Below are 23,136 nucleotides of genomic sequence, written 5' to 3' on the forward strand. Positions count from 1 at the left end.
GGTGCTCAGCTTTCTTTTTAGGGCCTTTCTTTTCTCAGCTGTGCTCTGGGTGGCTGGGGCTGTAGGCGACTTGAGTTCTGGATGGTGGGACATAATGTAACTGCAGAAACATCCAGAACACACAGAATGAGGCTCCAGAGAAGGGAGGGCAGCAGAAGGTCCATTCCCTTCTACTTGAAGAGGAATTAAAAAGAACCAAAGATACTAGGACTGTTCTTTATTATTACTTATTAATATATGGTTCTAAATAAGGCACTTTGAAAAAAGAATTTGCGATGCTACACAAAAAAGTTTTCCATCAGCCTTTTGGAAATCCCAAGGGTTCCCCAGGTGAGGAAGTTGATGAGGTCAAGTCATGCCTTGGAGGATGGCTTACTAATTGCAAGACCCTTATTCTTGCCCTGCACGTTGTGCCCTGCCTTCCCACTCTCCCATGAGAGGACTCTGCCTGGGAGAGGCGCTCACTTTGGCTCTTGGGAGCTGAGGCCAGGTGCTGTTGTTCTGGAAGGCCGCCTCTGGATGCCCCACTACTGGGTTGCTCTGACCAGCCACAGGAGCAGTTCTGGGAAAGAGCTATTTCTGGGGAAAAGCTGTATTATTTTGTGGTAGAGGTTTTCAAGTGTAAAAAGCCCAGTAAAACTTAATTCTATTCCTTTTCTGGGACAAACAAAAAGAAAATTGTTGAAGTGGAAAATTCAGAATGGGAAATGTAGGATAGCCATTAGTTTGGAGTTTCAAAAATAGGAAAGAATTTCTTTGAGTATTCTATATGTTTTCATGGAGTGGGAACTATCCATTGGTTGGGCAATGGACTTGGGTCTTATGGGCCAAGGACTTGGGTCTTATGGGCCGTTCTGATGTGACTGAGTGGCTTCCCATGGACCCTTCTGTGGGCTTTTCTTTCTTTTGGCCTCATGACCAGTCTCACTTCATTTCAACACTCCATCCCCCACTGCAAGCTGCTCATAAGCAGGTTCACTGAAGCCACCAAACACAGCTCAGTCATTTACAAGTGCTGCAGGGCCCTTCCTGTGGCTCTCCAGGACCCAGAGGCCCAGTCACCCTGCTGTGCTCTCAAGTGTGTCTGCTACTGAGCCTCCTTTGCTGCCATCAAACTTGGGATAAGTGTCCCCAGGGGCAGCCCTTAAGGTACTATCTGTAGGACTTGACTGTATCCTGACTCCTGAGTTTTGCCTTCACAACCTGCCTTCTTCTCCAGTTTCATCAGGCTCAGTGGTTGCCCTGCCTGCCCCTTTGATCAGTGACCAGCATCCTTGCTGGCATCACTCACCAGTGCTCATGTGCTTGGGCTGCAGAGAGGGACAGCCAAGGCACCAAGTGTGGGGAGTAGACAGATCTCTAACGAGGATTTATAGTGGGAGACATTCGAGGGTCAGCGCTGTCAAGTGTCTGTGGCAGCGTGCAACAACAACAGGAGTGGGGAGCAGAGGATGGAAGGGAGGACTCAGTGCCCTGTGCAGGAATGGCTGCAAGGCCACATGTGGAGACGATTGTCAGGCGATCTTTTTCAGATGCTACCTTAACAGAAGGAGGAGACAGGGAATTCTCTTTGTCCTCTCTTTAGGATGTTTGTTTTATCACTTTAATTTGCCTTGTATGGCATACTGCATGCAGTGGTCCATCATTTCACAGATACCTTGGGCGCTCACCCATGCCCTGTTACTATCACATCATTGGCAGAAGTGGTCAGCTAACCACCAAGGGTGTGAGCTCCCCGCCAGAGCACTGAGCTGTTGGTGGCTGTCCAGCAAAACTACATTCACCAGTACCCTTGCATTTAGGTGAGGCCCTGTGACAAGCTGTTGCCAATAGAAATGTGAGTGGAATTGATAAGTGTCACGTCTGAGCCAAGGTAGTTAAAAAGTCTTTCCCCGCCTGTCAGCTGGTTGGAGAAACCTTTGAGGACTTAGAGTGGGCAGAGCCGTGAGCTAGAAGGAGTGTGGGTCCCTGAGTGAGCACATGACAGGTGCCCGACGAGAAGCACCTGAATTGGACTGTGACATGGATAGGAAATAAATTTTCATTGTGTTAAGCCCCTGAGAACTTATGGGAATTTAGGGCTTAACTAGTCCAATAGCTAGTACTACCATAACTGATGCCGATTGGTTTAGACAACCCGAAGCCTTTTTGGTCCTAACCAAGCATTAAGATTAGTGTATGTTTCATCTCCCTCCTCTCTCCCTTCACCCGGGAGTTCAGGAGCTGCTACTGTTGAATGGGAAGGTTTGGAAGAAAGAATTATGTGAGAAGGTGGGTTAGGGTAGTTATTGAAGGAATTTCTTCTCTGGGTCCTGTGAGGATTTTTTTTTTAGTGATTTCTGGGTCTCTGGAATTATGAAAGTAATGGAGTCATGAATATAATTACCTCTATTCTGTAATTACCCGGCAAATATCATATGAATACATAGGGGGTTTGAGTCAGCAGATCTGGCAGCTGCAGAGTTTGATTATGATGATTTAGCTGTTGGGAAATGCCAGGGATTAATTTCAGTCGTCAGTGTAGGAACAACAAGGAGAAATGGCCCCAAATTAGGAAAGGACAAATGCAGGCTGTGTGGTGAGAGCTCTTGGAGACTGGGAGGTCAATTAGACAAAGGAGCCCCGTCTAGGGGAGGCCCACCCCTCCGGAACCCTTCCTGCAGGACCAGGGGTGAACTGCAGATTTTTCTGCAGGCTGCCATTTCCACAGGTGATTGCACTTCGGGAATCTCACAGGTGAGATCGCAGAAGGTAACAGGTGTGTTTGTTTGAGCTCTCTGGCTTTTGCAGTGGCCGGTCCTTTCCATTGTTGCCATGGTACTCCTGTGAGGTGGAGTCAGCACAGCTATCCCCATTTTACAGATGCCAGCATGAGCCCTAGGATGGATCTCTCAGTGGGGCACCGTGAGTGGCACTTTCTACGTTAGACCCAGGTCCCTCATCCCCTTTCTCTTACCTTGAACTGGCTTTGGTGGGGAACATGCTTCCCATTATGATTTTCCAATGGAAAAAGGTGATTTCTTTCATGATTGTCTTTTCAAATGGTTTCCAGGAAAACTTTATGAAAAACATGTTGGGCATGAAAAACTTATTGGGCAAATCAGATCCTAGTGTCCCAGGAAGGAGGTGGAGAAGACTCCCTGAGAGTGGCAGGTCTCCTACAAAAGGCCAAGGATTTCTGTGATCTTAGTGTGGTGTCCTTTCCTAACTTGGGACCGTTTCTCCTTGTTGTTCCTATGCTGATGATTGAAGTTAATCCCTGGCATTTCCCAATAACTAAATCATCATAATCAAACTCTGCAGGTTGATTCTCCTTGCGACGTTCCCAGTCTCTCCTCTGGACAACTCCTGCCCACCACCACAGGAGTCAAGAGGGCTGTGATCTCCAGTGAAGCCAGGGCTGTCCCAGCATTCCCCATTGGTCTGAATTGCTCTTTGCTCTGTTTGTTTTGGGGCTCAGTGCCCACCACTTACTGTCTTGAAACTTTCCTGGAGGCTGAGTTCTTCAGCTCCAAGTCCAGCTGCCTGGGAAAGGGGCTGTGAGTGAAGGACAATCAGGGTTGGTTGGGGTTGGGGCTGTAGTATAGGGGAGGTGGTGTCGTGGGGCGCAGAGGAGCAGCCTCATGGACTGCATCTGTCCAGGCCTGGACCTGTCCCCTACTCCGGATTTGAAGTCATCAGAGCGATTTCTTGTCTTTACTGATGGCATAACCAAGCTTCCTCTACTCACTAAAGCCTGACAGGCCAGTTTAGCCAGGGTTTGGGCATCCCCTCCCTTTCTTGGAGGGATCGGGCTGCTGGTTTGAGAGGAGAAGGTGTGAGCAGGCCAGGGTGAAAGGGCTGGCTCAGCAGTGACTCCCAGGTGGGGAAAGGTCTGAAACCCTGGAGTGCCCCTCGTTTACAGCCACAGGCAACACAGGGACCCAGGGATGAAGCTGCTCTGGGTGGTAGTTGTGTCCACCGGATGCCGTCCAGGTCTGTTGAATGGTCCACACCACATGGAATCCCAGACTCTCATCTGCACCCTGCCAACACACATAAACGTGTCTCATATCTCTACTGAGAACACAGGCTGACCACAGAGCCTTCCCCTGGGCTTTGTCTGTAACCTAAAGGATGACATTTGCTAAGACCTGAATTCAGACCTAAATGCTACTTTGGATTGAAACTCCAAAGCTTTTTCCTGATGCTGACTCGGACTCTGAAAATAACTCTAAACTCTCAATGTTGACCCCAAACCAGATCTCAACAGCTTCTAATACATAACCTAACCTTAAAGTCCAGGTAGAAGCCCAGCCCCGACAGGAACATAGACACCAAGCCTCACTTGAAACAAGGGTCTCCTCCTAACCCATAGCCTAATCCTAACCCTGACCTTGACCCAGATGCAAACCATAACTAAATCTTGCCACTGTAGACTCACACTCTAACGTTAACCCACGCTTCAACCTAACCCAACCGAAAAATGGTTTTAAGATCTGGCTGTTCTGAGGCGGAATTTGGTGCCCTCATCTATCATCTGTAAGGGAGGAAATTTTTCCTCTATCCTCTTATATTCTCTGGCTAGGTCTGCAAAAAACCAAAAAGCAAAAAGCTGACAATGGGCAGGTTAGCAGGAGAAAAGGTATACACACTTATTTATTTATTTGTTATTGCAAGTTTTACATGGCACAGGGGGGCTTCAAAGAAAAAGAGAAAACCCCCAAAGAAACAGCTAGGCTTGGAGGCTTTTATACCATCTGGAAAAAAGAGGATAAATTTAAAGAGAAGCGACAAGACAATGGAAAGGGACCTTGAGCTTCTGGGAGCAGCAAATTGTGGGAAGGCAAATACATGGGGAAGCTAATGGTGGTTAAGGACAAGTTAGTAAGGTCTGTTTGTGGAGACTCTTTCTCGGTGCCGTCTCGTCTCTGGTGTTTGTCATTCCCTTCCTGGTATGGGAAGTGGATGCCGGGATATTCCACAAAGGGGGATTTATGATCTGTTTCCAGGAAAACAGGGGACTGCGGGGAGCTTAGCCTGTGTCTGCTTTTTCTCAATCGCTTGCAGCTCAAAACAGTCGTTATGCCAGACGGTGTATTTTGGGTGCATATTCTGATCTCTTACTCAACCTTCCCTTCTTGCCCTTCCACTCCCATGTCTGTTGCTCTGGGCTCCCGAAGGTGATGACCCCTGTCCCCCAGGCAGGATTTGGAGTCTTGAACTTTTAACTTACATCATTGCTTTTTGATTCCCAAGGCAGAAGACTAGCCGATTTGATGATAGACGAATCTTGGGCAGTGCGTTAACTGAGGTGAGTTGGTTAAGGTGTCACCCCTTTGAGAATCAATTTGCATTAGGAATCTCTGTTATCAAATCCCAGGCACTTGGGGTGGGTGGAGAAAAATTTAAAATATACACAGTGGTGGTGGGGGAGGACCAGAGTATCACTTTTTGCTTGGGTTCATCTTCTCTCTATACCTCCCTTTCCCAAATTGTGAAGTAGGGATACAGTAAAGATGAAATGAGCTAATATAGGAATAGTGCTTAGAGTATTCAATAAATGTTTATTATTGTTATTATCATCATAGTTCTTCAATTTCTTAGGCCCTGAATAGATCTAAAACTATTTACATTTTCACAAAAATAACTTGAAAACGTGAACCCAATTTTTCACTGTCTTTTCAGCAAAAGCTACCATTGGCAACACAAACACTTTTGGTAAAGGTAACCTCTCGGAAGGCCAACTCCAGAAAGCTCCATAGATGACTTTTCTGTTGTGCAGAGAGATCGGTGGAAGATGGTAAAAGAAGGTACATACGTGTGAAACAGAAATCATCTCTTAGCACGTTTCATTCTCTGTGACACAGGGAAAGTGCAACCTTTGGAGTGAGACACACAGGTTTATTATAGCCAAGCTCCATTGCCTACCAGTTGTGGGCAACTCATTCATTCGCTGATTTGAATCACGTCCTTCTGTGTCTCAATCACTGACAGAGTAGGTGTCGTTCCAGCCTCAGGGAGCTTTCAATCTAGTGACATAGATACTAAACATGCAAATAAACATATGTAATTATAATTTGAGATAACATCTGAGATGTAAAAATGGGGTATAGTGAGAGAGGATAACAGGAGAAGAGGGTCGTCACTTAGTTTGGGGGTCAAGGAAGGGCATTCTGGGGCTAAAGAGTGAGTAGGAGTGACTCAGTGGAAGAATGGGGGAGAGAGCGTGGTTTAGACAACAAGGTTCTTAACTAGAGGGGAATTTGACCTTATTTCACAGTAGTGCTAGTGGTACCTGTGTGGGACTCTGTCACCAACAGAAACCTAGTTGTTCCCTATCATGTTGAAATTAGGGTCGTTACTAGACTCATTGCTGGACTTGTTAGTTCACACCTTGGTAAAGAAGCACGTATATCATTCCTACATCACAAGAGGATTTTTAAATAGACTATTTTTTAGAGCAGCTTTAGGTTCACATCAAAATTGAGCAGAAGCTAAAGAAATTTCCCATATCCCCCTGTCCCCCTATACTCACAGCTCCCCCCCACCACTATCAAAATCTCTCACTAGGATGGTACGTCACAGATGTGTTTTTAAAATAGTACTTTGATAACTGTATTTGATATGACTGGTTCCCATTGTAATCCTATATGTTTTAGTTTTTACATTGAAAAGCATTCTGAGTAGAGTTCCGTAGGCTTTGCCTGACTGCCAAAGCCGTCCAGGGCATGGAAGGAATTGAGGTATCAGGCTGTAGAAGGAGTGACCTGCTGAAGACCTGAGACAGGAAAGGCAGGAAGGCAGCCCCAGTGTAGCAGGAGTAGAGTCAGCCAGGAAGGGAGGGTTGGGATGAGGCTGGAGCGGTCCGAGGGCCAGATATTGAAAAGCCTTGAGGACCACTTTAAGGACTTTGATTTTCTCTTATGGAAAATGGGAAGCAATTGGAGGGTTTTAAGCAGAGATTGACTTCATGATTTGACTTACATTAAAATACCACCACCACCACCAATAGCCTCTTCAATGTTGCACGGGAGAAAAGGAATGTAGGGTTGGTAGACATAAGACACTTGGACTAGAGTGGTAGCAATTGAAATGTAGAAAAGGGAATGGAGTTAAGATATATTTTGGAGGTGAAATTGGAAGCTGGTGGTAATCATTTCAATGTGGGAGGTGAGAGAAAGAGAAGTGTCAAGAATGATCCCATGGTTTCTTACTTAAGTCACTGGCAGATGATGGTGCCATTGTCTGTGATAAAAAAGACTGAGGAGGGGCAGGCAGAAGGGGAGTGTTCAGTTTTAGACATGGCAATTGAGATGCCTGTGAGATGTCCAAATGGATGTGTCAAGTAGGCGATTGGATAAATGAGTCTGGAGCTTAAATGAGATCTGGGTCGGAGATAGGAATTTGGAGATGACAACATATAGATGACATTGAAAATCATGTAGATGAATGAGGCTGCCTTAGGCGAGAGTGAGATGAGAAAAGGACCCAAAACGGCTCTGCGGAACTTCAAAATTTAGAGATGGTGTAATAATGGATTATCATAGTGATAACACAAGGAGCTAGTATTTATGGAGGGCTTACCTCGTGCTAGGCATTGTTCTAAAAGGGCTGCATGTATTTATTCCTTTATTTTCACCAGAACCCAGCAGTAAACTGAGTCATGAGAGGTCAAACATTTTGTCCAAGATCATGGTCAGTAGGTTGAGGAGCTCAGGGTATGAACCCAGCAATGAACCCAACGTCTTCCCTTTTCATCCCTGTGAAGCCCGGGACAGGGTAGCCAGAGGAGGAGACAGAAGGCAAACCAAGAGTGCTTTCCAGAAAGCTAAGAGTAGTATGTTTTAAGGTGGGGGGGTGGTCAACCTGGTCAGATGCCACCTGGGTTCAATAAGATGCACTCCAAAGAGTAGCTATCGAATCTGGCAACTTGCAGGTTGTAGGCAGCATCAGAAAAAGCAATTTTGGTGCAGTGATAGGAGGGTAGGAGTGGGAACCAGCTGGCTTGGCTTGGAGAGACAGAGAGCTGAGGATGTGGAGATGGCATTGCCCTTAACTGTCCCCTGAGGCTAGAACAGTTGCTTTGCAGGGTAGTTATAAAGTTTGGAGAAAGTGTACATAAGGCACACGACACTGTGCTTAGCACACAATAGTCAGGCAATAAACGTTAACGATTTTAATCCATGTCTGCATAAATCCTGAGGTCATAAAGGCCTGTAGTATTGGTGACACAGGGGCAAGAATATGAATGCACAACTTTTGATTCAGCCAGTATATGTATGTCCAGGCACCAGGACATGTTCAATGAGAGTTCAGGATGAAGAAGACAAACTCTACCCCCTTGGTCAATTGACAGGCTGCTACTAGTTGAAAGGCATACCTATAAAAAGGTAAGAAGGCTGCCTAGGACACACCGGACCCCATGAGTAGGCAAATAGCGAGGGTGAAGGAGTTCAGAGGAGAGCTCTCTGGGCTCTGATGGGATGATGTATTGCCCTGGTGAGGAGACAGACAATATTGCCAGTCTCCCGGTTTCTGTATAAGGAATGAGGGACTTGGGCATGGTCGGTGGCTTTGCCCTGAGCCTGCTAGGTTCCAGGCAGATCTATCATTCCCGCACATCTCTCCTCGTGTGGCAATAACACTTCACATTCAGAGGTACCTCTCTCCACAGGGCTGAAAGCAATTTGTAAACAGAACAGAAGGTATCTCATTACTCCTCACCTAGCCTCCCATCCGGCTGTGACTGACAGCTGGGGCTTGTGGGAAAGAGTCAGAGGACAGCGGTGTGACTGAAGACAGCTGGAAGGCTCCCACAGAAGGAACTTGGAGCTCAGAGTCAGAAAGCTGGGTGTGGACATGGGACGTTCCTGGAGTCCCTCAAAGCTGCTCCTCAAATCCTTCCCTAACAGGCAGGCAGGGAAAGCAAGTCTCACCAACCTTGGATCCTTTAACTGCTTCTGCTTCCTCAAGAAAGGGGGATCCAGCCCAGTGCTCCACCCCAACTGTCTGCCCTCAAGGAAGCCTCTGGCATTTTCTCTGCCCCTGAGGCTGTGTGGTTAATGACTGAGAAAAGCTGGGCTTCTTTGTATTCTCACAGAAGACAGCACCCCCTGGACCCCTGCAGCTTTGCTGAGACCCCTGACCTGTGCCCTTGACAGGAATCCTGGGGTGGAGGCTGATGGGGAAGGGCCAAGTGGATCATGGTGGAGGGGCTGCATGACAGAGCTGTGGGGGCCTCAGAAACCAGGGGGAGCCATGTGATACACAGGCACCCAGATCTCTGGGCCGCAAGCCCTGCTCTTGTTTGGGTGCTGTGTGGCTTTCTAGTCATTGAAACTTGCCCCCGTTTTTCTGATATTAGCACATTGCTCTTCAGTAAGTATTCTCCTTCACACAGTTTATTAAAACCATCTGCAAACGGGTGGCGTGCCCTTGGTAGTTCCTGCAGAGTCTCTGAGTGCTGGGTGCAGTCTCTGGAGGGGGTTAAGTGAGGTGAGCCTGGGGCAGACTGTGCAGGAATTTGCAGATGTGCAAGTGTCTGTTGTGTGGAACTAAAGGGAAATTATTCTCTTTTTTCAGTCGTTGTTTTCTTCTGCTCCTAGCCCGCCTGATCCCAGCCATCATTTAAGGCCCACATTAAGTTTCATTTCTTCTAGAAAGCCCTCGTTGGTAAGTATTTTGAAGTTTTCCTTTATTTTATTTTTTATTATTCAGGGAAAATTTACATAGTGTAAAATTAGCCATTTCACTTTAAGCAAAAAATTTAGTGGCATTTAGTACCTTCACAGTCTTTCCAACTACCGCCTCTACTTAGTTCCAGGTGTTGTTATCACCCCAAATGAAGCCCTGAGTCCATTAAGCAGTTCTCTCCTCTACCTGCCTCGCCACCCCCCCCCCCCCCCCACAGCCTGGCATCCACCGTGTGCTTTCTGTCTCAATGGATTTACCTGTTCTGGTGATTTCATGTAAATAGAATCAGACAATATAGGAGTTTTTGTGCCTGGCTTCTTTCAGTTAGCATAATGTTTTCCAGGTTCATCCATGTCATAGCATTGTCAGTAATTTATCCCTTTTTGTGGTTGAATAATATTCCATCATGTGCATATACCCAACTTGATTATCCATTCACTAGTTGATGGACATCCGGGTTATTTCCATTGTTTTACTGTTGTTAATAGTGCTGCTATGAACACTTCTGTACCAGTATTTGTTTCAGTAATTCTTTTTTCATTTATTTTGGGTATATACTTAGAAGTGGAATTGCTGGGTCCTGTGGTAATTCTGTGTTTAGCTTTTTGAGGACCCACCAAATTGTTTTCCACAGTCGCCATACCATTTTGCATTCCCACCAGCAAACTTTGATCATTTTATTTCATAATAGGTCTTCTACAAAGAAAATTATTGTCCTTTTTACCTGTGTTAGATGCCTTCTGAGTTATCTATCTTTGTTTCTATACCATCTTTTAACTTAATCCTAAGCTCTACCACCTCAAGGACAAATCTTCATTATTTATTCATTCATTAATTCATGGAGTCAATTAGTAGTTAGCAGTACAGTTTGGAGGCTAAGAGTCCTGGCTGTGGAATGAAACTACGTGGGTTCAAGTCCTGGGTCTGCCACTTTCTGGGCTATAATTTAGGGCAAGTTATTTCACTTCCCTGCGTCTTAGTTTGTTCAGTTGTAGAAAGAGAATAATGATAGTTGTATTAGTTTCCTATTGCTACTGTAACACTTACCACGCACTTGGTGGCTTAAGACAACACAAGTTTATCATCTTACAGTTCTGGAGGTCAGAAGTCTGAAGTGGATCTCACAGGGCTAAAATCTAGTGTGGCAGGGCTGCCCTGCTGGGGGCACCTAGGGGAGAGTCTGTTTCCTTACCTTCTCCAGCTTCTGGAGGTTGCCCACATTCCTTGGCTCATGGCCCCTTCTATCTTCAAGCAGAAATTGTATCACTCTGACCTTTGCTTCTATTGTCACCTCTTCTTCTCGGACTCTGACCCTCTGCCTCCTTCTTATGAGGATTCTTGTTAATACATTGGGGCCACCCAGATAATCCAGGATAATCTCCTCTTCTCAAGATCTTTAATTTAACTACATCTGCAAAGTCCTTTTTGCCATGTAAGGTAACACATTCACAGGTTCCAGAGTTTAGGTTGTGGACATCTTTGTGGGGGCCATTATTCTTTCTACCATAATCATATTACCTTATAAGATTATTTTGAGGATAAGGGCCGGCCTGGTGGTATAGCGGTTAAATGCACATGTTCTGCTTCTTGGCGGCCCAGGCTTCACCAGTTTGGATCCCAGGTGTGGACAGGGCACCGCTTGGCAAAAGTCACACTGTGGTAGGCGTCCCACGTATAAAGTAGAGGAAGATGGGTATGGATGTTAGCTCAGGGCCAGTCTTCCTCAGCAAAAAGAGGATTGGCAGTAGTTAGCTCAGGGCTAATCTTCCTCATAAAAAGAAAAAAGATTATTCTGAGGATAAAATGAGATATTCCACACAAAGCCCAGGTACTCAAAGATGTTAGACATTATAGCTACTCCTACCAAGGATGGCTGTGCCTGTGGCTACTTCTGGCCAAATACTGTTAGATTTAGTACTTTGAACATAGTGAGGGCCCTGTAGGTATCTGGGGACTGCATGTGTCTGACTCTGAAATTCTGTAGTATTGCCTCCTAAGAATGGACTGCCTTCTCTCAATAAGAATAACTCACTCGTCAAACTCCCCATGTTGAGTCCTCTCCAGCGTTCCACTTGTTCAGGCCCATCTCTTTGGGGATAACAAATTTGAGCTCTAAGGCTCTGGTCTATCCCAGAGGTCTTACATGTTTCTGTGGCCTCTGAATTACAGAATCAAAGTTCTGGGTCACAAAAGATACCTCTGATAAAGGATGGTTACCAAAATACACAGAGAACTCTTAAAACACAACAATAAGAAAATAAATAACCTGATCAAAAAATGGGCCAAAGACCTTAACAGACACCTTACCAAGAAGATATACAGATGGAAAATAAGCATATCAAAATATGTTCCACATCACATGTCATCAGGGAAATGCAAATTAAAACAACAGCAAGATACCGCTACACACCTGTTAGAATGACCAAAATCCAGAACACTGACAGCACCAAGTGCTGGTGAGGATGTGGAGCAGCAGGAACTCTCATTCATTTCTGGTGGGAATGCAAAACGGTATAACCACTTTGGAAGACAGTTTGGCGATTTCTTACAAAACTAAACATACTCTTACCATGTGATCCAGAAATCTCATTCCTTGGTGTTTATCTGAGAGAGAGTTGAAAACTTATGTCCACACAAAAACCTGCACACAGATGTTTCTAGCCTTGTTATTCACAATTGCCAAAACTTACAAGCAACCAAGGTGCTGTTCAGTAGATGAATGGATAAATAAATAGATGAAGTGTGGTATATCCGACAATGGAATATTATCCAGCACTAAAAATAAATGGGCTATCAAGCCGTGAGAAGACATGGAGGAAACTTAAATGCATATGACCACATGAAAGCCAATCTGAGAAAGCTACATACTGTATGATTCCAACTCTGTGACATTCTGGAAAAGGCAACACTATGGAGACAGTAAAATGATTAGCAGTGCCAGGGGTTAGAGGGGAGGGATGCATAAGTGGAGCACAGAGCATTTTTAGGACTGCGAAAATACTCCGTATGATACTATAATGGTGGATGCATGTCATAATGCATTTGGCCAAATCCATAGACTATACACCACCAAGAGTGAACCCTAATGGAAACCATGGGCTTTGATTATGTTATGTCAATGTAGGTTCATCCTTGATAAAAAATGTACCACTCTGGTGCAGGATGTTGATAGTGGGGGAGTCTGTGCATGTGTAGGGTCAGGGGGGATATGGAAAATCTTTGTACCTTCCTCTCAATTTTGCTGTGAACCTAAACTATTCTAAAATAAAAAAAAATCTTAAAAAAAAAGTTCTGGGTGCCTGGGAAGAAATTGTGAGGCTTAAAAACCCAAAGTTGGGAGATATCTACCTACAAAAAGAAGCAAGCCTGGAGCATGTGTTGAACTGTGAAAGCTTCTGAATTGCTGTCCCTGATGGACTTTTAATCCCTAAGAAAATTCTGCTTTTAAGAGAGGTTCCAACGGTGCCTCCGGTGGAGGGAGGAGCCCTAGAAGCTCCTCACTTTGTGTTGCTCCAGGAGATGGGCCAGAGGATGAAGACAGAATGGGGACAAGAACCTTCAGACAACATGACGCCTGTGTGTAGTCACTTAGTCACTCTGGGGGAGGAGGGAGAAGATTTTGCCATTGCTGTTGTCAGGCAGCCTGGCTAATTGCATTCGCTGTAGCAGCCCCAGTTGGGAGAGGGACAGCTGCTCTCAGATCTCATGGCAGGAGCAGGGATTCCTTCCCTGTGTGTAATTTAGGGGCCTGTGAATGGAGGTCAGGTCCCTGGACGAGGGGGCTGTGGGTGGGGCTGGCGAACAGAGGGTTTGGCTCTAGTGAAGACACTTGAGTTCCTTAATTTTCCCCTCTTGGCCTTGGTCACCCCATCTAACAAAGGTGGGTGGGTTGAAGGTCTTGCACAAGTCCTAGCAGCCTGATTCTAAAATTGTATAGTGTTACACCAAAGAATTTTTAAATAAATACTTCTCAGATGATTCATGTGAAGATCATATGAACAAAGCATAATTCTTGGATTTTGACTCAGTCCGTGGAAACGTCCGGGTCATGCCCTGCCCACTTATGTTGTCTCATCTGCAACACTTAGAGAACCTTGGATCTTCTGAGTTCTGCCTTTTATCCACGCCCTAGTTTTGCCATGACCAATAGACCCCTCGGGGCTTTAAGAGGCTCCAGATTTCCTAGGATGGAGGAGAGAGAATTCTACACTGATGGTCGTGGAATACTTCCCAAGAAACAGAGAAACAAAGGTGCGTTTTTGGCCATTGTGGTTGTGGAAAAAGAAATGGAACGTCCCAAGTCTGAAGCAGGATTTAAATAGCTTCCCCCAGGGGGAGCACTCCCAGGGACCACAGAGAACATGGCACTGAAAACCAGAGTGACATGAGGTAACCTGGAGTTTACAACCTACAGGGAGCAGTCAACTCTTTGGACACTTTCTGGGACCCCTGAACTTGGAAGAGAAGCTGAAGAATTCTAGAATGAAATTGATCTTTCTAATAGTTGGAATGATATTATACTGTAAGAAGAGAAAAGTCAAGCCACATTGGTAAGAGAGGAAGTGGCCCCACCAGGGCCCAGTATGGGGAGAAGGGAGAAGTCAGAAAGATAGAGGAACAGCAGAAGGGGCTGCATGAGCAGAGGTCTAGGTTCAAGGACGATGTGTTTGGGAAGCTACAAGCAGCTGAGTGTTTCTGGAATGTGCGGTGAAGGGTGGGGAGTGATGAGCTGTGGCTGGAGAGGTAGGCAAGGGCAGACCAGAGAGGGCCTTGTGGATGAGGTATGGTGTGTGAACTTGACCTTGAGAGGGGGTGTGGCTGGGGAGCCTTGAAGGGTATCAGGCAGGGACATGACATTATTCGCTAAGGGTTCACTAGCCCTTGTTGCTTGTCATCAGGTGCACGCTCTCTCTGTCTCCTTATTTCCACGGCAGCTGCAGGCTCTTCACTCAAGGAATTGTCACTTCAAGCCGAGAACAACAAACTCTCAAGAGAAATCTGTGCTTTTCCCAAAGTGTTGTTTGCAGAGTGGGAGGAAAGAAACTTAACACAAGATATTTGGGACTTTGGGGACAAACAGTGTATTTTGCACATGGCTGCAGGGTGCGAGGCTGTCCTCTTGATGCTTAATTACATCCTGCATGTTTTCGTGGAAAATGCTGAGGTCACAGCACATTTGCGGCTGCACATTTCAGTGATGTCTGACAGTGCCTTTCCCCTTTCCTAAATATTAACCCTCAAGCAAAGTAGCCTCCATTGCAATCTAAGCAAGGGCTTCAGGAGTAGAATAAAAAGGAAAAGAGTAAGCTCCTCTTTCTCAGTCTTGCTGGACACAGGAGGTGTGGCAGTGATACAGTCTGTAGAGGTGGCCGGAGCGCCACGCATCTGAACTCATCCTGATCAGTGGCTGTGAGGGAAAGCACACCGTGTTGTGGTCAGGTGACTTCTGTTTCAGTCCCTTTGTCCACTGTGTAGCTGTGTGAACTTGTGTCCCATTTTCTTGACATTGGTGTTCCCATCTATAAACTAAGACATTGACCTAGATGCTTTCTTCTTGCTGCCAAATGCTGTGTACGGTCACTGGAAAGCTTATTTCTCCAGCTTGGAGTCCTTCTGCCCATTTATCTTAAACACTTTTTGGTGGTGTTTATTATTTATAACCAGCTATTTCCAAAGCAGGTTTGAGTCTTACAGCAAGAGATGTGGTCACAATGGAATCATTAAGAGGTAATAAATATCAAATGTCATTTAACAGGCAGTGTTGATGGGGTGAAAAATATACCAGAAACCTAGGATGAAAATAGCTTTTTTAAGTGAGTACTAAAGGAGAACTCTGGGCTTCCTGGCTACCAAAGAGAAGGAAAGCCCCCGCCACGCTCTGCTCTGAAGGAGCCCTTCGTCATTGGAGAGCTGGAAGTTTGCTGGCTCCTATGTAAGTGGCGCAGTGAGCATTTGAATAAACAAGACATCATCAGCACTTCTCTAAAGATGCAGGAGACTCAAGATACTCCACATGTGGCTTTGTTTATTTTCCCTCTCTTCAAAATTCCCATTTCCTTTGGTAGAAATGAATAGATGTGTCTAAGAAACTGACGAAGGTTGACAAATTTAAAGTTTGCACGGAGCATTTTTTAGAAAGTGGGAGAAATAAGCAGGGTCTGCTCTTTGTGGGGGTGGAGGTGATGCTTGAGCCTCTCCCTCCGTTGGAGGCGCCAACGCCCGGGCCCTGGAGCACCACATTGCACGAGGGGTTTGAGCCTCTCCTCTGCCCCAGCTCCCCTACCTGACGCCAAGCAGCTGAAGGCAATCCTCTCCCGTCCCCGAGGCAGCCACCCCATGCGCCTCTCTAGGGAGCCAGCACCAGCCTTCTGACAACTCTCTTCTCCTACTGACCTAGAGAAACCTTGTGGAGGGTTTTGCGAGCCTACCTTCCCTATTCTGAAGCTGAGAAAATGTCACGTCCTGAGTAGATATTCTGCACAGTAACCTGTTGAAACCAGAGAAAATAAAAACTTAGCTTGAAAATGAGCAAGTTTTATGTTCTGCAGCTGCCGCATCAGAAATACATGTCTGCTGCCTGAACTGTGGCAGAGACAGAAAACCATCCTTCAAATGACTACGATTCTGACTCTGCATAAATTTGGGAGCTGCTCTGGGAACTGAGGGCTCTGAGACCTACTCTCTCTCCACTGCATGTGTGGGGAGCTTGCATTAAGGATAATATAAGAGACGTGGGCACCCAGACACTAGCAGAATTTAACTCAGCATGGTGGAAGCATTACGTGTGTGTATGTGTTTAACTTCGGGCTGGGGAAAAAAATGCTAAATTAAGAACTCACAGCATTCGTTCTACATCCATCCTTAATACTGCGTGACTTTTAAAGCTGAAAGGGTTCGCTGCTATCTAATCATCCTGCACACAGGATGGGGGCTCAACTGAGAGGCTCCGATGATCCCACACTCAGCATAAAAATTGGTGGGGCTGGAGCTTTGGGCGTCTTCTAATTAGGAAAGCCCAAGAACTCAAATCTTACTAACACCTTCCTTGCTATTCCTCCAAATTTCCTCCTGACAACTGAAGGCTCTTACCCCCATCGTTAATTTCCTTTCCATCTATACTAACTCTGAATCACATTCTCATCTTCTCTCCTCTTCGAAATTTCTCTTGACTACTCAAACCAGCAGTAATTATAGGGCTGTAAACTCAGGGAAGCTCAAGGCTGGTGGGGCCTTGGAAAACACTTCACCTCCCCTCTCCATCAAGGGAAGGGATTCCTTAGAAAGTATTTCTCACTGTTGGTCCTCCAACTTCTGCTTGAACACTGCTCGTGATGGGAAGCTCATTACCTCCTGTATAGTGTATTATTCAGGAACTTGTGCTCTGGGACCAAGTAGCATTCGGTTTGAAATCAGCTCTGCCACTACTAATTAATTGTTCTTTGGCAGTTTTTGCAACCTCTCTGTGTCTAAGTGTCTCTGTCTCGACCATGGAGTTAATAATAGTATCCACTGGATAGCGTTGCCCTACTCTAGGGTTTTGACCAAGGTCGTGTCTTTTAGAGGCTAGCATTTGTAAAAGATACTTTTAGGGAAACTGTCTCATTTCATTACTAAAGAGATCAAGGCTTCTAGCTATCTGAATGGTGAAATTAAGCCAGCACATCTACATAGACATTTACACAGACACGTGTTCCATTCCAGACAGTTGATATTGGGTGTATTAGTGTGCTAAGGCTGCCGTAACAAAGTACCACAAGCTGGGGGGCTTAAACAAAGCAAATTTATTGCCTTGCCGTGTTGGTTCCCGCTGAGGGCTGTGCGGGCAGGATCTGTACAAGGTCTTTCTCCTTGGCCTTCAGATGGCTGTCTTCTCCCTGTCTCTTCACATCGTCTTCCCTCTACATGCATTCTCTGTCCAAACTTCCCCTCCTTATAAGGACAGCAGTGGTCTTGGATGAGAGCCTGCCCTAGTAACCTCATTTTAACTTGATCACCTCCGTGAAGACTCTATCTTCAAATACAGGCATCTTGTGAGCTACTGGAGGTTAGGACTCCAACATATCTTTCTTTGAGGGGGACACAATTCACCCCATAACATTGAGGAATGGACAAGAGAGCAGGCTGGGCATCCAGGGGCCTTGGGATAGGTCCAAGTTCTACCAGTGACTGATTGCATGATTCTGGCTGAGTCTCTGGACCTGCATTTTCCACACTGCGACATGGGAGGGTTGACCTGAATCGCCACTGAGGTCCCTTCTAGCCCGAGAGTGGCTCATTTGTTTTGACAATAGACTGACAGAGATTCAAAGAGAAGAGTCAAAGTGTGGGGTTCAGAGAGTGGGGGGACAGGTGTTTCTGAGTAGGGAGTCTTATGCTGTTCCGTTGCCTTCAGATCACACCATCTGGGTTGCAGCAGAGTTCCATGGTTCTGAAAGAATCCTTTCTCCCTCTCACATCCTGTTTACAATCCTGTTGCTTGGGAATGGCCCTATTTTAGCTACAGTGCCATATTTTGAAGGGCTTAAAAGCTCCATAAAGCAATGATTTGAGGCAAGGTAGCTGAAGAATTCAGTGATTTTAAGAGCATATTTGTAGTATTTTGTAAAAATAAATCAACTTTTACCTTTTATGGGCATAAACATTTTCAGCTGGGAGAGTTGTGTTTTTCTTCCCCTCGACTCTAATTCTTAGAATAGTCTTGCAAAAATGGTACCCAGTAGAGTCCTTTGTGCATTTTTGCCTCTTGACATAGTGTTGAAGTCATTGTAGGATGGTTTTATTTTTGTTAAGTGATAGTGTTTAAATGTTGATCCATTTCAGCAGAACACCGAGGCCATCAACATATAATTGCATTAATATTAATTCTCATTTCAATGAGACAGGCACTTTGTAATCACTTGTTATTTAACCCTGACTGCAACCCTTCTAGAAAAGAAGAGGACAAGTTTACAGATCCACACATGCTCTGAGATGAGCCGTTGTGATCTCTCCATTCAGGAACAGAGTGGAAGAGAATGGCGAGCCCCTCCATCACACAGCATGGTACTGAGCACACATCAAGATTTTTATGAAAGGAAAGGGAGATTGGTGCTTTTTCGCTAGATGTAAGAATCTAGACTTAAGCCTATGCAGGGAAAAGTTGAGAGCTGTTGATGTTTGTCACATGTAACTAGGAGATCCCAACTCAAAACAGATGTACCGAGTCAACTCTCATTTTGACGCGCTTACTGAGGCAGCGATGTGTTTGCCAACATTTTCTCTTGGAGAAAGTAACTCCCTCTTGGGAGCTGAACAGGGCGTCTTCCCTCACAGATCCCTACAGTGAGTGAGAGGGAATGCGGCGCAAGGTCCAAGGCTTCCAGTTAGTGCTCCCTTGGCCAAAAAATCTGTCATTTTGTCACATCTTGCAATAGGAACAAGACGGCCAGCTGACCCCTCCCTCCCAAAGTGGAGAAATGAGTACTAGGGAAATCTGGGGACAGCAGGGAGCTTATGTGAAAGAGCAGTTTTCATCATTCAGAATCTTACAGCCTGGCCCGGCTCTTGAGATGGGGGGAAATTTAGGCTGTATCTGGACATTTCACTTCATTCCTTTGTGAAGAAGTTGCCAGTGGTGTTGTCTTGAGTCTGATCGAGGAGATCTGGGACACTTTTCTGCCAGGAGGGGCCTGAGGAGCTCAGATTGACTCAAGAGCAGCAGGAACCTAGACCTCTGCTGTTCGAGGACCTGGTGAGCCTGGGTCAACATCCTAAATTCCAGACCAAATTACACCTGACTCATTCTGCCTCTCACTGCAGCTTAAAGAGTACTTAATTGATGTATCATGGAAACTTCTAGAAAATATTTTGATCAGGGAAAACTGGTTTTTAGGTACTTACGTGAAATCTTTTAGTAAGTAAAGCATTACAATCAAGGTTGTGAGAATAGTTAAAAATAAGAGGATTTCCTCTTTTTGTGTCTATAACTAGGGAAGTCCCAGGGATGGGGCTTCGTTAAAAAATGCTTCCACATGTGGAGGGGAGCTTGGCTGGCACATGACTCTATGAAGCCTGGCTCCTTTGGGAGCAAGTGTGAATCAGGTTTTGGACCTCTTCCCTGGATTTGGTTTGCGTTAGCTCCGCCATTCCTATGGGGGTCAGGAATGGATTATTCCTCCACTCTTCTACCTGCTGTGTCTTTTCATTCCTAGGACAGGGCAGTGCCCAGGTCTCTACATCTGCCCCTCTGCTGTCTTCCCACAAAGCTCCCCCCCCATTCATCAGATTCTTTCATGGTCCTTACTTGCTCACTGAATAAATGTCTATTTCCCTCTGAAAGCAACCAGCTGTCTTCAGTCATCAGTGGCTCCTTTCCTCACCCCCATCACCATCACTGACTCTGTTCTTTGGATACCAAGTCCTCAGACAGGAGGCCTAAAGGAGTAGGATAATGTTTGGGGCTTCAGCTCTTCAGAGGTTCTATCCTCTGGATAAGCAAAAGGTAGATTAGTATCTAAGAACTTTCCTCTTGAGGGACCAGTCCTCTGCTCCCAGCTGCCCTCTGGGAAGAGGACAATGATGCTATTGACAACATCATGTTAGAGGTCAATGAGAAGAGAAAGCAAGCCCACTCTCCATCATGCTGAGTCCCATTTGGTTGTCCAGCAGGCATTCCCTGAGGGGCCAACATGTGCCAGGCCTTGGGTAACTTGGCCATGAACCCACTGTGCTTCCCACTCTTAGGACCGCAACCTCTTGAAAAAGACAAGATACCCACAGGGAAAGCTGCCTTATGTAATACCTGGGTTAGTTTCTGCCACAATTACTTCACAGCAAGGAATCCATACCTGTTTTGATGAATAATTAAATAAATGAAGTGCCAAATGGCTTCTAGGAAGGAATGTCCAGGAGTGAAAGTGCTCTGAGATCTGGGGAAGTCAACGGCGAATTTTGGAGATGGCTCGGGCAGCCCTGAAAGACCTGCAGGAGTGGACCAGACAGAGAGGAGCAGGAGGGCCTGGAGGGGAGGGAGTGTCCCCAACGCTGGGGAGACTGGAGCAGAACAGAAGTGGAGCTGAATATATATATTTCTTTTAAAAACTTTTTTTTTTAGTTTTCTTTTCCTCCTTTTACTCTTTCCAACTTATTTTTGCTACTGTCCCCCCCAGCCCACGCTGTCTGATTTCCTCTTTGATATTATGTTTTTTTTTTTTTAAAACAGGCTGGGGAAGCACTGCATTTTAAAGCTTCTCACTCCTGCCAAGTTGTGCTCCCCAGTCCTCTAAGCTCCACATGCAGCCAGAATAACTTTCGGATGAAGCTCATTAATAATGTGCATGGTAAATCACATTCTCTGTAGGAGGCCTGGAGAGGGGGGCTCTGCCCCTGTCATCCAGCTTTCAGAAATGGCAGCTCACACACAGGACGCCCCGTCCCTACAGCCTGAAAGGCTGAAGCTGTCCACACAGGTGTACTGGGGGGAAGTATCTTTGGTGAAATTTCTCCAAACGGATGGGGCCTCAAGTGTAGGACCTTGGTCTCCTTAAATCCAGTTGCTTCCTTGCCCTGCATCTTTGTTACATCTTTGTGGATATTCTCAATTGGGGGAAGGGGATTTCCAACAGCATGTCACTTAGCATGAGTACACCCATTAGTTATAATTAAAGAGGCTGCTGTAATGATTACAAATAAATTTAGCACAGAAAGGATTGTGCAGATATTCAGAGCCATAATAGCAGCCTTCAGATGACAAATCAACCAGGCTTTACAGCAGGCTTTGAAGGGGCTCAGGGGAGGGGTCGTCCCCCTGGCGGATGACCACACAGTCTCAAAGGGCAATGCTTCCTGGGAGCAGATGCAGCTCTAATCTATCTCAAGCAACCTCCTCAAGCCCTGGGACCCTGGGAGCATCTTTTTACTTTTCTTAACATTTGTGAACTGTTTTTTCCCCTGCTTCATTCTGAATGCATTTGCATCATCCATCTCTGGCTTCCTTCTAGGAGGCGAGGATGCCCGCTGTTCTCAGCAGGCTTTCCCTGTGATCCGGCCACCTTCAGTGCCGGGGCTCCTGCAGAATCTGGGGGTAAACGAGAGCCTACGTTGACACCTCGACCATTAAGCTGGAAACATTTTGGTGGTCTTCCTGAGACAGCCATCATCGGGTGAAGCCCAATCCCACCGTGCAGTCACGGTTAACACATCCTGGGTATCAGTTGGCTGTTTTCTTTAGTGTTCCAAAAGCTGTGCTGTTGTGCCTTTGGCATCCCCTTGACCCCAAGGAGGCAGCGTTTCACTAGACTTCTTGAAACAGGGACACAAAATCTAGGAGGAAAGGAGCATCAAAACCAAAACAAAATAAATTCGGAGAGGAATAATGAACGGCAGGCAGTTTCCCTGAGCAGAATGCAGGGGATCAAGAGGGCCAGCAATTATTCATAATAATGAGACTCAACTCAGAATAAGTGTGACCATGTGCCAATTATTGTGCTAGTCCTTTGCATGAGCACACGTAGGGTGATGGTCAAGAGCATGACCTCAGTGCGTGATAGCCTGGCTTTGTGCTAACTAGCTGGGCGACCTTAGGCAAGTAGCTTAACTTCCCTGTGCCTTAGATTCCCCATCTGTAAATGGGGGCTAATTGTGTTACCTGCTTCATAAGATGGTTGTAACATGAAGTGGGACAATTTATCTGAAATGTACGGAATAAGATCTGTATCACGTGAAGGTTAGTTCTGTGACCTCAATATTTTCCAACATTTAGCCATTATTACCCTCACAATTTTGCTATAGTCATGCACTCATGTATTTACTTAGTATATAAAGACTTTGTAAAACTTTAAAAAAAAATCACAAATATAACAGACATGTTGAAAAATGCACAGCATAAATGTATAAATCAATAAATTATGAAATCTTGAGAAACAGAACAAGGCGAAGACCTTGGAAAGCCTCCTCCCACCTCCCTCCTGCTTCTCCAGAGGTAACCTTATTCCATTCTCACACTCTGTTGTTTAGTTTGTCTGTGTTTGCTCATTATACATACGGATCACACAGTGTGCATGTTTTGTGTGTGTGACTTCTAGAATTCAGCATTATGTTTGAGAGTATACCACTGTATTCCACATAGCTGTGGTTCATTCACTTTCATTGCTGTGTAGTATTTCATTGCGTGAATGCAGCACCATAATTTATTTATTCTGCCGTTCATGGGCATTTGTGCTGTTTCCGGTTTTGGGCTATTGACTAATGGTAGTATGAGCATTTTTGTACATTCTTATGAAACATGTTTATGCTGAGTATATATTTAGGGGTGTAATTGCTGGATTATAAGATATGGGCGTGTTCAGCTTTAGTAGGTAGTGTCAAATAGGCTTTCCAATGGCTGTACCAATTTATAGTCTCAACTATGTAAGTTTCCATTGCTCTCCATCCTTACCAACACTTAGTGTTATCATTGCTTTCATTTAGCCATCCTGGGGATTA

At 45.5% G+C, this 23,136-nt stretch overlaps 1 long non-coding RNA gene across 1 annotated transcript in view; it reads left to right on the forward strand.

Annotated features, from left to right (window-relative positions):
* LOC139075809 (uncharacterized) overlaps nt 1-22,575 on the forward strand; it is a 72,593-nt gene extending 50,018 nt beyond the window's left edge. Inside the window, exons 8-11 of the long non-coding RNA XR_011526668.1 lie at nt 5,239-5,293; nt 5,668-5,792; nt 9,565-9,654; nt 21,654-22,575. This is a non-coding gene — a long non-coding RNA (uncharacterized lncRNA). The remainder of the gene's footprint in view (nt 1-5,238; nt 5,294-5,667; nt 5,793-9,564; nt 9,655-21,653) is intronic.
* The last annotated feature ends 561 nt before the right edge of the window (nt 22,576-23,136 follow it).

The sequence above is a fragment of the Equus przewalskii genome, chromosome 14 (genome assembly GCF_037783145.1).
Source record: "Equus przewalskii isolate Varuska chromosome 14, EquPr2, whole genome shotgun sequence".
NCBI lineage: Eukaryota > Metazoa > Chordata > Mammalia > Perissodactyla > Equidae > Equus > Equus przewalskii.